This window comes from Orcinus orca, chromosome 10, assembly GCF_937001465.1.
Source record: "Orcinus orca chromosome 10, mOrcOrc1.1, whole genome shotgun sequence".
NCBI classification, from domain to species: Eukaryota; Metazoa; Chordata; class Mammalia; order Artiodactyla; family Delphinidae; genus Orcinus; species Orcinus orca.
In genome coordinates, this window is record NC_064568.1 from 87,522,012 (window position 1) to 87,537,554 (window position 15,543).

Genomic DNA, 15,543 nt, shown 5'->3' on the forward strand with positions numbered 1-15,543 from the left:
TCCCATGTCACTCATACCTGTGGGGTCTACTGGTGGGACAGGTGTCTTCCTTGCTGCTTGTTGCCACTTTCAGACCATTTTCATTCTCTCTTCTATGCAGTCACTCATCTTGGACTCTCCTGCCATCAGACAATACCCACCATTCCCCTACTTTGCAGACATATACTCCCTCTCAAGTTACTATACTTCAGTCCTTGAAAAGTTGAGCTCCTTTCTCATTATCTTTATGTCCCACGTCTTGCCATCATACTTGGTGAGTTAAATAACCACAGAGGTGACTCTTTTAGGCTGGCCTTTCATTCTTTGACTTCCAAATATGTCCTTCACCCACTCCCATCCATGCAGTCTCATGATCTTGCCTTGATTTTATCATGAATAATTGTAACTCCTTGTAATCTCAACCATGAACATCCCACTCAGTACACATGTGGTGACAAACTGGTGAGGAAGAAAGGAACAGGACTCTGTGTTCCCATAAGAAGGGTCCTAGACCTCCATGACCTGTCAGGGAGGTTCACCCCAAGAACAGTCCGTTTGAGCTGAAGGCTAAAGAATGTGTACGTGTTTATTAAGTAGAGAAGGAAAAAAATCTATGTAGGGAAGTAAGGGAGAGGGGTTGCAGAGGGAACTCCCCAAGTAGAAGGAAGACTATGTGTCAAAGCCCTGGGGGTAAGAGAAAGCACATCTAAAGAGCAGCAAATAAAACAATAAACAAAGAGTCGTGCAGTGTGCAGAGCTGGGACGCAAAGCCCTTGAGGGAAGGATTTTCATATCTAAGTTGCTCCTGGCAATGAATGCCTAATATTCCATTACTACCATCTTTTCTATCGGTATCAGGACCTCTGGCCTATTCCTGGATATAGCGACCATGAACTTGACCCAAGTCTCTGCTAGTTTATACAGTCATAAGCTGCCCCTTTCCTCAAATAAAACATTTTTAAGTTAGTATATTATGGATCACCCTCAACAGCTCTGTGCTGGGGTCACTTTCAACCTTGGGGATAGCCACCGTAAGTTCTCACAAATGATCTTACCTGCTCATCTTACCTGATATCTTACCTTGGATATCAGGGCAGACAAACGATGGGTGGTAGGATGCTTCTGGCTCTACTCTCCCACTGTCCAGTGGAGATTGGGCTTTGGAGAGCGGTAGACAGATGCCAACAGGGAGCACTGAGAGTATGTGGCAGCACAGGGCACAGCCATGCCCCGGCAAGCACTAGTGTGTCTGAGCATCCTCTCCCATATGTGTGCATGACCACGAATGCCAGCGTGGGTTTATGCAGAAGCAGCTTCTCTCCTTCCCTTCCAGGACTTGGTTGGGAGGCTCAAAATCCCCACGTCACACAAATCACTCTGTCTACAAGGCGAATGGCTCTCTCTCGTGCAGTAGACGCGGGGAACACCCGTTTGTTGTGGCCTGGACTTGACTCTGGTCTCTGTCTTCATTCTCTGCTTTCTGTACTGAAGCTCCCTTCGTTTTGGCTCTTTGATAACTGCTGCCTTGATTTCGTGTCTGTTAGCTCTTTAATTGACTTTTGATCACTCTCCTTCCAACTGTAGAAGTTTTTAACACCACCACCCGGCTAACTGACCCAAAACACAGTCTTTTGATCAGTCCTCCTCTTTGGGTGCCTGGCACACTAGGCTGAGTCATCTGTTTGACCAGAGAGACACCAATCAAGCAAATATATATTCATTTTTATGCCAATGTGAATAGCTTTGATTTTATCCTTCTTTGAAGCTGATGGTTAATATGATGTTTGAAGACATTTAGTTTGGTGTATGAGAAGTACTGTGACACTGTATTTTGATCAGTGTTCTTCAAACTCTTTTTTACTTCCTAGATATACATGTATGCAGTACACGAGTAAATTCCCAGTGCCAGTTGCTGAAAATCATAAACTGCATTTTATGATTCCTTGAAAATGAAAAATGCATGGGTGTGTGAATGTTGCTAACCCATACTTCATCATTTTCAACAGTAAAGCTTTTGCTGCAGAAGTTTTTCCTAGGCAGATCGGTTGAGTTTTAACTTTCTATTCAAGAATATTGATTTAACAGAGGGGCAGAGAGTTTGGCATCTTTTGTCAGCTCTTTCCACTTGAAGACTGATCACTTACGGGCAGTGATCCCCCTGAGCCCAGCATGTCTGGACTTATTTATATAAGCAAACCCATTGTCAGAGGGTTGCAGCAGTAAATACAGTCTATTGTTTTGTTAATACAATTACTCTTGCCATCTCTACACAATCAAATTGAGCAGCAAGTTTAGATAATAACTGAAGTTTAAGAATATATCATTTAAAAGAATATATATATGTGTGTATAACTGAATCACTTTGCTGTACACATGAAGCTAACACAACATTGTAAATCAACTATACGTCAATAAAAAAAGAAGAAAAGGATCTATCCTTACAAAGGAGTTTTACCTAAATTATATACGATAGTATCATTGATCAACTTCATCTAAATGTTTGTCAAGCTGTACTTCACCTATTCTGATTTAAACTAAATGTGCTTTTAACAATATTTACCAGTCAGAGGTTCTAAAAAGAAAATTGACAGTCAGCATGAGAAAATGATTGTACTAAGATGTAAATCATACTATTTGATAATTTATGTTGTTTTGGTTTTCAGAATAGAAATAATTTTAATGAAATATTCATAAAGATTTCCTAGTTGATTCTTTGGGAAATGATTTGTTTCCAGAGTATTTTTTTCCTAGAGTTAAACCTATATACAATAAAGATTCAGGAAAACAAATTAATATTATACACAATATGGAAAGGGACAAGTGTCTTAAAAATCCATTTGAATGGCTGAGTGATTCTGATAAGGCATACAAAGGGCTGCCGAATTTTTTTCTGTGTTCAGATTAAAAACAAGTTGGGAATGAACAATGGCTCACCATTTACCATGAAGTGTATCAAAACAATAAGAAACTCAGACAAGTAATGAAACATAATACTGCTTAATGTCACTTTCAGAAAAAAGATAAGCCACATTGGGAATTTTGCTCCTTGCTTGTGTATATCATGTTTTATCACACAGTAAGAAATCTGCTGTGAATGCAATAACAGAGAAAGGCCACTTAAACCTATTGTTGTAGGCATGTAACAAATGAACCTTTATTGTATCCTCCCTTCAAGCTGGTCCAGGAATAATAGTATATAGGAAGAGCGTGTCGATACTGATGGCACGTCATTTTTCTCCACTCAGAGTGGTAGGAGGGAAAATCTATTTCATAAATGTCTTTTAACAATATAGTAATTTTATATCATAAGCCTCTTAGGCCAGATTGTCCTAGCGTGACACAAATAGGAATTAGTTGGCAAGTATCCTGTGAATTTTGATTTCACAAAAAGCTGATCTGGATGAATCAAGACAAAAAGTGAATTTGCCCTAAGAGAACTGAAGTCTAGGTACATTTATGAAGAGACTTATCTTTTCATTCTTTTGCTTCAGGCCAGGCTGTCCTTTGTGGAAGGAAGACGGCTTTCAGCGTGGCTGGGACTGGTTATCTGTGTGGCCTTCGGTGAGTTATTTGCTTTTTTGAGACTCAGTTTCCTCATGAATGAGGAAATAACTATCTTACAAGATTGTTTTGAAGCTCAGACATAACTTGTGATATTAATTTGTTAGTATACTAAAGGCACAAAATATTTAGATCTAGTAGCAAGTAAATATGAGAGAGATGAAACAGATATAGATGATAGATGAATACATAAAGGAATAGAATCCAGAGGCTGTAGCATTTTTGTTACTGAAATTTAAAATATTTGATTCAGTTTGGAGTTTCAACCACAACTTACATACACAACTCAAGGGTATGATTTTATTAATACACACACGTACAGTTTTCTGCTTCAGATTACCTACTTTTTCAACCCAGGTTTGCATATGTGAGATATCCTTCCTGGAAAGCACACCTATACTTCAGGAAAGATAAGAGGTGTTAAAGGCAGCCCTCCCTATGTGTCAATGAAAGGATAATTTTTAGCTAGTCATAACTCTGTTCAAAACCTGAGGATTAACGGGCAAAGCTGTCCAGTGCGAGGTATGGCTTACAGTTTGCAGGCATTTGTGCAGTTAACTCCTCAAGATATTTTTCTTTCTTACGACTTTATATTGATAGGGACTGGCTGAATGTCAGTAAGTTATGTGGCATCTATTGAGGCTGTGTAAACAGCCAAATTATCCATATTCATTATTTACACTTTAAACACCTTGAAAACTGACATTTGCATCGGTGTTTTTTCTCTGTCTTCCTTTCCCTTTATTTAACCTTCCTCGCTCCCCAATATCTCAAAAACTATAACATGGTAATGCTGTCCCTTATTACTTCTCCAAGGGACATCCAGTCAACACATTTGAGCAGCAGGAACTCAGCCCAAATTCAGTACGTGGAATTTACCAACCAATGTGACCTTTGAAACCTGGACCAAGTTACTGCCATACTCAACACAATCAAATGGTTTCTTGAGCAAGAGTCGACTGTATTTGCATCTCACCACTGCATGTTTAGTCCAGTGGAAGGGCATAACTCCAAGGTCTTGCCCTTTGAGATTGTACAGGCCCATGCACATGGACCAGACCTTACCTAGGTAATAAATGTCTAACATGCTAAAGACATGGGACTTCCCAACACAAAATAGTGAGTGCAGTGGACAAAACCAAAGTCCACACAGGGCTTCTTTAACTATACCCTGAATTTACTGCAAGGGAGGAAAGTAATGAGTAATTTGCAATGAAAAAAAGGACATCCAGAATTTATCTTGGCCCATCACTAATTTTTACTACTGTTCAATACATCTTTTCTAAAAACAACGTGGGTTTTTGTTTAGCTGGTGGGGGATACATTAGGAAATGCAAGCCCCCCCTCTCAAGAAACATAGGATGCTTCTGAGTATAGACTTTACTCTGGAGCTTATGCAGATGCTAAATCTTAAATAACTACTTTAAGGCACTTTTATTTTATCAATCTGTCTTAGATTTAAATGCCAAGACATTTTCATTCTATGTTAAAGAAAACAAAATGAAATTATATGAACACAAGTTTGCTATGTTTTTCTATGCTCCTGATAGCCTATGCCCCCAAATATTTTCCACATGAAAGAAACACTGGCATCCTTCTTTACCTGAGAACATGTCATTGGATGAATTTGTGGAATTACTGAAAGTGTACTGTTCACCAAATTTTACTGTTTGTTCTAGAATTTAAACTTTACAAATAGAAATGTAAATCTTGTACAAAAATTACTATCCAGGATACAGATATGTGACTTTTGCCTCAACTCTGTAATTGCCCCTATTTCTTAGACTGTACATCAGTATCACTTTAAACATTAGTTTTTGGATGTCCTTCATAAGGAGCATCACACATTTAAAATATGATCTGCATCTTACGTACACACTGAATATAGGTCAATAACGAGTTAAGGAGAATGGGAGAAATGTACACTATGTAGTATCTGTAAATAGTTTTAGAAATGTCAACTCCTCTAGAGGTCATAAAAGAGAATAACGTAGTCTAAGCCATTGGGCATAACTATATCTTTCTTTGGATATGGAGGGAAAAAAGCCCTGATCATGAATCTATTTGATTTTATAGAACACTCAAAAATTGTCTTGACTGCTATAGAATTTTCAAAGGAAACTGACAATGGGTCTGCATTTGGATTTAAGAATGCTGGGATAGGTACTATCCTAGAATGCTAAAGAATGGTACCATCTAGGATGTTCTGACGTGGACTATAGATAGATTACTTACTACTCAGTATGACATTCTATCTTACTTGTTAAAGCCAGGTTTAATAAATTACTCATAGAACCATCCATGCTTTAATATTTGGTTAAACCCTCTGTTTAGAGAATCAGGAACATAAAGTTTGCTAAGCAATTTAATGAATGGCCCTCAATCATAAAAGGTCCAAATGTCACATCATCTCATGTGACATGACATGTCAGTCAACTGAAATGTAACTGGGAAGGCATTAAAGCTTTTTCAGACACTTAAAGAGCATTTTAATCTGTGTGGTAGTCTGGTTGGGACTCCTGGGGGGATCACCAGTGAAACAAACAAGAAAACCACAGTGTAAAAGTGGATCAGCTATTTTTATCTCCACCAGAAATATTTCTTTCTTTATAGTGCTCTTCCCATGAATCAAGTTATCGATCATTCGCTCACACAAAGATGACCACTGGTAGCACTGCCTAGCACAGTAATTGAACACAGATGTTCACTTTTCCTTTCCTCTTGGTTTGTGTGTGTGTGTGTGTGTTGCTCCATAATTAATTCTGTGAGACTCTTGACCTTTTACTTCATGTATAAAAAAATTCACAACACATTTAAGAGGATAGAAGTTTTTCACTTTTACAACAGTGTTACTTGTTTGGAATCTCCCATACCCTCCTTGCCCACAGTATCATCTTTCTTTCCAATGCATTTTAAAGTCAGTAAATAAAAGGGAAACTCAATGTTCACAAAAGGGTCATTTTCAGGACGTATATAAATTTCCTCTTTTCTTTCACTTTGGGTATGTCATTTAGCAAGTGACTTGAGATTGTAGGATCTAGCTAAAATGCAACTCAGCTGTCCTAGTACTGCAAAAGGGAAATCTACCTTATCTAAAGTTGAGGAGGCAAAGAAAAGTCTCTAAATTTATTTATAAATAATGGAATTCAATTCTGTGTGTGTATGCGCCATTTCGACTCTGTAGTAGGTAGAAGAATGCGCTTCCCCCCCTACAAAAGATGCTTATGTCCTATTCCCCAGAATCTACAGAAGACTTTTAAGGTTTCAAGTAGAATTAAGATTTCCAATCACTGACCTTGAGATGGGAGATAATCCTACATTATCCAGGTGGGCCCAAGATAATGACAAGAGTACTTAACAGTGGAAGAGGGAGGCAGAAGAAGAGGTCAGAGTAATATGATGTGAGAAGAACCCAGCCCATCATTACTGGCATTGAAGGGGGCCAGAAGCCAAGGACTATGGGCATCCTCCAGAAGGTAGAAACAGCCAGGAAATGGATTCTTCTCTAGAACCTCCAGAAAGGAATGCAGCCTTGACGATACCTCGATTTTAACCCCGTGAGACTGATTTCAGACTTCTGACTTCCAGAACTATAAAATAATAAATTCATATTGCTTTAAGCCACTAAGGTTGTAATCCCTCACAGCAGCAGTAGGAAAATAATACAGATTTCCAGTCATTCCATACTGTCACGTCTTTGTATAATTGTATCATACTTTATTGGAACAGGGGGTCTCAAACACATTGTGGAGTGATATTGGGGTAATAGTGGAGAGAGAGGAAACAAAATCCTAAGTTAGCCCAGAAAATTTTCACGTCATTAAAGAACTGTCTCCCTAAACTCTAATTCAAACAAATATACACACCCCAATGTTCATTGCAGCCAAGACATGGAAGCAGCCTAAACATCCATTGACAGAAGAATGGATAAAGAAGATGTGTATATATATATATATAATGGAATATTACTCAGCCATTAAAAAAAGAATGAAATAATGACATTTGCAGCAACATGGATGGACCTAGAGATTATCTAACTAAGACAAATACAAAGACAAATAACATTTGATATGGCTTATATGTGTAATCTGAAAGAAAAGATGACATATATCAATTCACAGTACTATATATAAAATAGGTAATCAACAAGGACCTACTGTACAGCACCAGAAACTATACGCAATATTTTGTAATAACCTATAAGGGAAAAGAATCTAGAAAAGAATATGTGTATAAAAAACTGAATCACTATGCTGTACATCTGAAACTAACACACCACTGTAAATCAACTATACTTCAAATAAATAAATAAATACGTTTTTTTAAAAAGAAGAGACACAAGTGAGATCTCTTGCTCTCTGTTGCCCATGTGAGGATACAGCAAGGCGGCAGCTGTCTATAAACCAAGAAGGCCCTCACCAGAACGTTCCATGCGGTTCCCTGATCACAAACTTCCCAGTCTCCAAAACTGTAGAAATAAATTTGTTAAGCCAAAAAAAAAAAAAAAGAACTGCCTCCTTGAAATTTTTCTACTTCTATGCCCTTTGCAATGTTAGCTATTGCAACAGATTGGTATCATATAAAATATGATCTAACTTTAGTACAATCTAAAAAAAATTTGAGTCTCATTTCAAAGGTCTTATTTTAATGTGATTTTCTTTTTGCAAAATAATGTACTTCAATATCCCATCTAACTAAAATAAGATTAAAAGCCATCCCAAACTCTTTGTTACAAATCCATCTACTGAATGTGTGTGTGTGTGTGTATCATACAAATCTGCATTTATATGCCATAAGTCATTTTCCTGTTAACTCTCTCACACATAAATTTCTTTCCATTTTTATTTTAACCAATTTCTGAAACAGAGATCACTCTGTTTCTATTTTCAAGTTAAACGACTTTGTACTGGATTCTGCATATGATTTACTGCTTTTAGTTTAAATATGTGAAGTCATAAGAGATGGTTTAGCCTCAAGATTTTGCATTTTTAAGTCAATGATAGTCTAAATTCTAGGAACGGAAGGGAATTCAGAATTCACTACCTTCTCTTTATGTAGACATCTACATTAATGTTCTAGACTGATAGTGTCTTTTTTTCCCTTTTGCCTTTTCCAATTCTTCTGGGAAGACATTTTCATAGCACATTAAAATAACATGAAATTATGTTTCAAATACATTACACTGTATTTTGTTATGTCTAACCTAAGTCCCTCCTCCCTCCTGATTCTTTTCAAATTTGCTTCCTATTCTGGTCTTAATAGTAATATGTCACCTCTCTACATCTTCTGAATCATCTTCCTTTACATACTTGAAATTGTTTTTGGTAATCACCATCCTCCAACAATAGTTTTGCCCTCGCCAGGCTTAACAGAGGCTAAAGTGCTTTCCTGAAAGATAAGGGAAAAAAATCAACAATTAATCACATTCATTTTTCTACCTTGGTTGTACTCCATAGGTCAATCTTGGAACCAAAACAAGGTACTATACATTAATTCAATTGTGATCATTAATGAATTGAATGATATTAAGACATTCCAGTTAATGTCAAATTTCTTACATATCACTCATTGTCAAATTTCTTATAACACCACGTTAAATTTATCTTAATTCATGGCCTCCAAAGCCTGGTGTTTTAATCACAATTAAAATCAGAGTTTATTTCTACCCCCAAATGCTGTAGTTTATTTGCCTTCTGTTAAAGAAGAAGTATCGTTATAGTCCAAAGACTACTAGACAGGGAAGAAGGAAACAAATTCTACACAAGACCCTTATCTTAGCTGGGCCTTAGTTTCTTCTGTAAAATTTAAAAATTTGAACTACACAGATTTATTGTCCCATGTTCCTCCAGCTCCTACCCCTTAGATATTTTTAGCTTAATTGATGTGCATTCATGGGACTCATAGAACAAAACTATCCCATGGCTTGCTGGGAAGTGCTACTTGATTTTTTTCTCACACAGGAAATTCCTCTTGTCAGTTAAAACTAATGAAATTAGTGAACGAATCCAAAAATCAATTGTTCTCTAAGCTATCATCTTCTAATGATTTGACAGAATTTTCCAGTATGTTTTTAGGGGTGGTAGTTGAGGTAGCAAGCCCCTAATTTCCAAAGCTATTGTTCGGGTAACTTAGAGATAGATTTTATTTATTTTTTTTAAATTTTTGTCTTATATTGGAGTATAGTTGTACAACAGTGTTGTGTTAGTTTCAGGTGTACAGCAAAGTGATTCAGTTATACATATATGTGTATCTATTCTTGTTCACAGTAAACTCTGCTCAATACTCTATAATAAACTAAATGGGGAAATAATTTGAAAGAGATAGATTTTAGATGTGTTAGTTCTTATATGAGGATATTTATCTGAAGTTCCAGAAGTTGCTCAAGAAGATATGGAATGCATATGTACAAATGTCCTAATTGCCAAATTATCTATACTTACGAAAAAAAAAAATGGAAATCAACCTACTGTCAGATAAAGTGAAATACTAGGCAGGTACTCCTTAAAATAATTTTCAGCAACTCTTAGGAATAAAAAGATATATTTAAGATACAATCTTAAAATGAACTAAAGTAAGCTGGAAGTATCATTTTAACTGCGAATTTATAAACATATTAAATACATTTGCTGAATATGTAAAAGAAAAAAACTAATGATTAAAGGGAAAAAATAATACTTTTCTAATTGCAAATTTGTCTTTACTCATGCTATATATTTGAAATTATTGTAGCTTATATCCTGGAGATACCTAAACAAATTTCTGAAGAACTATAATGAGAAAATATTGCATAATATGAAAATAAGAAATCTCAGAAAATGTAGCCTAGCATACACAGCTTCTTCCTCTTCAGAATGCCCTCTTAGCTGTATTCTAGTTAGTAGAATACTTCTAAGTTTGGGGTTAATGAATATGTCATGAAATAATTTAAGTTCTATCCCTTTAATGTTTTTGATTATAATTTTTTCTTCCTTTTATATTCCTTTTATGTATATTTTGCAGTCTTTAGAGATGGGGATAGAATGGTAGTTTTCAAACAGTAGCTAATATAACCCAGAACACAATTCCCTTCAAGGAAAGTTGTCTCTCTTGGCAACTGCACTCTTTCAAAGAGAAAACCCTGAAGGCTGAATAGGTGTAATTGAAGAGGAATGAAATGTTTTTAACTATTAAAATTTATTTCTGGCTTACAAGATTTAATTAAATGTTTTTGCACCTCTTCAGTAATTTGTTCCCAACATTCAGGTTGTCAGCATTTATTCTACTAGCAATTGGCAGCCCAACTGTCCCAAGGTGGGCAAACTGAAAACGTGTATATTCTTCTAGGTATTGGAGAATCGAAATATAAAGAGAACACACACACACAGCTTCCTTTGACCAATGGTGGCTGTATATCCTTTGTTCTCTTCTAATACATTAAGAGCTTCTTTTTTTGGCTGTGTTCTCAAATGCATTTGTCACAGAAAATTGGCCAATAAAATATATTAACATCCCTGTGATGAAGCAGCTACTGACAAATTCAGAAGACTTTCTTCCAGGAAATATAGTTGAGTAATTGAAAGATGTGATAATCTTTTCTCACTCCCAGTTTGCATGAAAATTGTTCCAGGAAAGATGGGTTCAGGTGTAATCATGCCTGTCAGAGTCTTCCCATGGGAAGTGCGGATTCTTAGTGACATTCTGATACGTGGGGGGACATGGAGATGGATCGCAGTCAGACCTTGAACTTCAAATTAGTGGACAATGGCTCTGTGGAGATACCAACTAATTTTCTCCCTACAGGAACATTGTGCAGGCTGACAGGCCAAAAGCATCCATTATTTTTAATTGGAGAGAAAAATGACACAGTTAGAGTGACATACCACATATCCACGGCGTAACTTTGTGATGGAGAGGAAACGTGCTAGCTAAGTGGACTTTCGTTTTGTATTCAGTTCCTTTTCACACCAGTGGGAAGAGGTGAGGGGAGAAATGTCTAAATGTCAGACAGTAAGTGAGAAGGAGACTGCTGTTTCTCCGCAGAGGTAATTAGGTGGACCTTTCTCAACCCTGGACCAGGGAGTGAAGGAAGGTGCCTTCCAGGTAACAGTGCCCTTTGTTCTGTTTTCAAGAGTTACAGACCAATGTATGTTCTCAAAAAAGGAACTTCCCCCTCTGTGATTAAATATTTATCACAGCAAGAAGCTAGTAGTCAGACCAAGAACTTCCAATTAGCCACAACAGAGGGTTATAAGTGACTACAGAACAAGTATCAATATTGTAAAAGGGAGGAGCAGGTCAGAGCAGTGAGGCCGCAACTCTTTATTTCTCTCCATAAACCCATTACAAAGGATATTGTTTGTTGGTAAACATCAACACTCACTAATCTTCTGAACTATTAACAAGCTTTTGGTGGTGTGTGTCAATTAAAATATAACATGTATAAACTCTCTTGGTTTCCAGGTGGTCTTATGAGTAAAGTGCAAAAAAAAAAAAAGAAAGCCTTCTAAGATGAGACCCATCAATTTCAATGCTACAATATTTAGAGTTGTTCCTCACTAAGGAAGAAGTTGGCTTAATTTCCAGGCAAAGATAAGCTCCTTGAAGGTAGGTGTTATACTTTTTTATGGATTCCAGCAAGTACTCAGTGCCTAGATGAATGAGAGTTTTAAACATAAGTATAATGACAGCATTATAGTCAACCATCCTGAGTCAAAGAAAAGGCAATATTCATTTTCATGAAAACACCATCTTTACATTCTTCAAGGATACAAAAATAATAACAGGACAAAATGACCAGATAGTGCCCAGAAAAGAAAAGTACCGCAGAACCGCCCCCCCCACCCCCAGAAAAGAACTGGCAATTTCAGAGTTAGAGTACAACTGCATTTACATGATGGAAAGTCACTAAAAACTTATTATTTTAAGGGAGAAATCCAGATGTTTCACACCCCACCTGTCAAAAGTTTTAGAATTTAATTTTACAGTATAATTGCTTGGTACATGTAAGTAGGTCTGTCTAGCATAAGTCACAGTGTATCGTCATCCGTAAACATGAGAATAATATACCCTACCTCACAGAGATAGTCTAATAAAGATTATATGTGGTCACACTAGTACTGTGTCTGAAACATAGGCATTCAATGAAGGTTCGTTTACTCTCCATTCTCCTTCCCATAGCACAGATCTTCTTGCTTGGATGTTTCATTTTACAAAACTATTTTTCTATAAAAATGAGTTACATTAATGATCTATTGATATTAGCCTGCCCGCTAATTGCCAAAAATCTGGCATGTCATCTTATTTGATAACTCAGCAAGTTTTTTCTCAATTTTCTGGACTTTTCTATATAATATTGGGCCTAGCATGACCAATTCAGATATAAAAAGTCACATGTTAATAATAAAGTGATGATAATATCTAATTCATCTAGGTTCAGGCCCCAGTTCCAAATAATGGCTGACACTAGAATTGTGTTCTTCATTCTATTTCCCCATGTTGTAGTTCAGGGTTAATTTTGTTAAGTCTTGGGAAACAGTGATATGTCACACAGAGAAAACATGAAGTCTTAAGGAAGTTTATTTTATTTATTTTCATTTATAGTATGCTTCTCACAATTAGATGGTAACTCCCGGCTATGTTGTCAAACTATGCCCCCGCATGAAAAATTTCAACTTGGAACTATTATGTCTATCTGGTTATTTATGTTAAAATAATCGAGTGTTATATACGTTACTAAATATGTAACTATCAGAATATATTAAATATATGTATTAAACATATTGCTAATTAACGCTAATCTATGCCAGTCAGTTATTAGTTATTCTTAGCTGTTAGGAATAGCCATTCCCTCAAGGTGAAGTCCCATGCACCAAGGGCAAAGTCTTCTCCAAAGTACAGACCAGTTTATATGACTCTTCTGTACCTGTTTACTAATAAATGTTACTACATTTGGTAAAATTTATAATAAGAGCTCCTTTCTTTAATAAGGCACTGCCCCTCCTTTTAACTCTGGAGTTTACCAGCATCTACCAAAAACATCAGATAAAATTTTTAAAAATTGATATTGGCTAAGCAGTCAAATTGACTTAGGTTAGTGTACAACAGAGACAAAGATATATTTCCTTTTCTTACTCATCAACATTTTTTCCTGTTTATTTTGTGTAAAGAGCAGCGCACATATTACAGTGATGAGGATTTTTCCTGTTTAAATGGCAACACAATGGTTAACACAGTTCCAACAAGCACCCCTGTTAATGTGCAGTTGGCAGTTTTGTTCATCAGCCAGTAAGTCAGTGAGTCAAGGAGGGGGCAGTGGAGCTTAACTGCCGCATTTGGTAAACAATTGGAGGAACAGTACATGTATTGTAGAATCTGAAATGTCTCTTGTTACCAGTCCTGTGTTCATGTGATTCTTGCCCTCCGCGCATGGAACTTCACCTTGAACAGTAGATGAGGCTGAAGTTGAGATGCCTTTCAAGAAAGAATGTACAATTTAAATAAATTTAAATAAAAAGTCTTGAAGTCACAATGCATTCCACTTAACTAACAAGTCACTATTGATCCCCCCCCAAATTTATATACATAGTATTTCATGGAGTGTATAAATTGAAACTGAACTGGACATAATTATCATTACGAAATGCTGCAGGTTGGAATAAAGCTCTAATATTTCACCCGTTTCCTGGTTATTTGAAAATGTGAAGGATTTGTATGAGTTACAAGATGAGCTCTCAGGATCTTCACTTAGGAACGAACCACAGTGACTGTCAGAAGATCATTTACAAGGCCCCCCTCTCCTTCTGTTACTGCACTTGTCTGTTCTTTATAGTCATTGTATCTGAACAAAATGTTTAAGGTGGGTAGCATTGCTTGAATTTAGGGACATCGTCAAAGTTATATGAACAAAAGAATAGCTGGAAGACCCTGATAGACTGTAAAATGTGGATGTGGAATTTGTTGTGTGTGTATGCGTTCTCTGAGTGGGTGGCCCCATAATAAGCCATGCAAGACCCGTGTTAAGCCGGCTCCCAGAGATCAATGCCATGACTGCAGTCATCCATCATCTCTAACTCAGGCAGGATGCAATCAATGGTAATCCATCTCTTTCCCATTGGATAATTGATTTTTTTAAAAATTTGTGGGATTGATCTTTTTTCATTTTAAGACACTGTCATTGCATAATACAGTAATTTTAAGGATTGAGGGGAAAAGGGTTTACTTGTTTCAATAAAATTCTAATGGCACTAGGTTTAATCATACTCTTATTCATGATTAGCCCTGGGAAAAATTCCCATTTTGGCTACTTCTCCCTCTTATGAAACCATGCATAACCCCTTTTAGATGCTTACTAAGTGTTCCATTTGTATCAATTAATTCACATTAAGTTATTTGCTATTAAAGATGTTCCCAATCCTGGCGACTCTCAATTTCCAGACCTGAAGCCTCTGATTTCTCTTTGCAAACTAATCTAGTCCTCAGCCAAAGACCCAAAGGGTACCTCCACGGAGACTGCCCTGCTCCCCACTTCTCCATTTTCTTTGCTACCATACTCCACAAATTCAATGGCCCTCCACAGTCCTGACCTCAGATTTCTGCCCGCTTAACTTAGGTAGACTTAGCTTAGGTACCTTAGTTAGACTCCTGATTTCTGTGTGGGCCCCATCTTCTTGTGCCATGGTCGAGAAAGTTCCCCAAGACAGAAAGTCCTATATTAGTTAACTGTGTTTTTGAAAAAAGATTTATAGCCATAGTAGCTGCCATGAGGTATAAAACTTTCTGCAAGGACAATGGGCTTTGATTTCCTTTAGCAGGAGGTTTTAAGGGAAAATCTTGTTAATCTCAGATACATATGGATAGATAGATTATATATCTCAGATCTCTATCTATCTATAAATATCTCATATCTAAATTGCAATATTCTATTTGTAAGTAATTAGTAAAGTAAGGATAATGCAAGTATATCGGTTAGGATATCTTAAATTATCTCAAAGGTATCTCCTTCCTTAGCATAAAACAAAAATCCTA

At 36.6% G+C, this 15,543-nt stretch overlaps 2 long non-coding RNA genes across 2 annotated transcripts in view; one reads left to right on the forward strand and one right to left on the reverse strand.

Moving 5' to 3' along the window:
* Positions 1-12,202, forward strand: part of LOC125965686 (uncharacterized) — a 66,621-nt gene extending 54,419 nt beyond the window's left edge. The window contains exons 2-3 of the long non-coding RNA XR_007479918.1: positions 3,471-3,540; positions 11,980-12,202. This is a non-coding gene — a long non-coding RNA (uncharacterized LOC125965686). The remainder of the gene's footprint in view (positions 1-3,470; positions 3,541-11,979) is intronic.
* Positions 9,621-15,543, reverse strand: part of LOC117202684 (uncharacterized) — a 100,435-nt gene continuing 94,512 nt past the window's right edge. The window contains exon 5 of the long non-coding RNA XR_007479908.1: positions 9,621-13,989. This is a non-coding gene — a long non-coding RNA (uncharacterized LOC117202684). The remainder of the gene's footprint in view (positions 13,990-15,543) is intronic.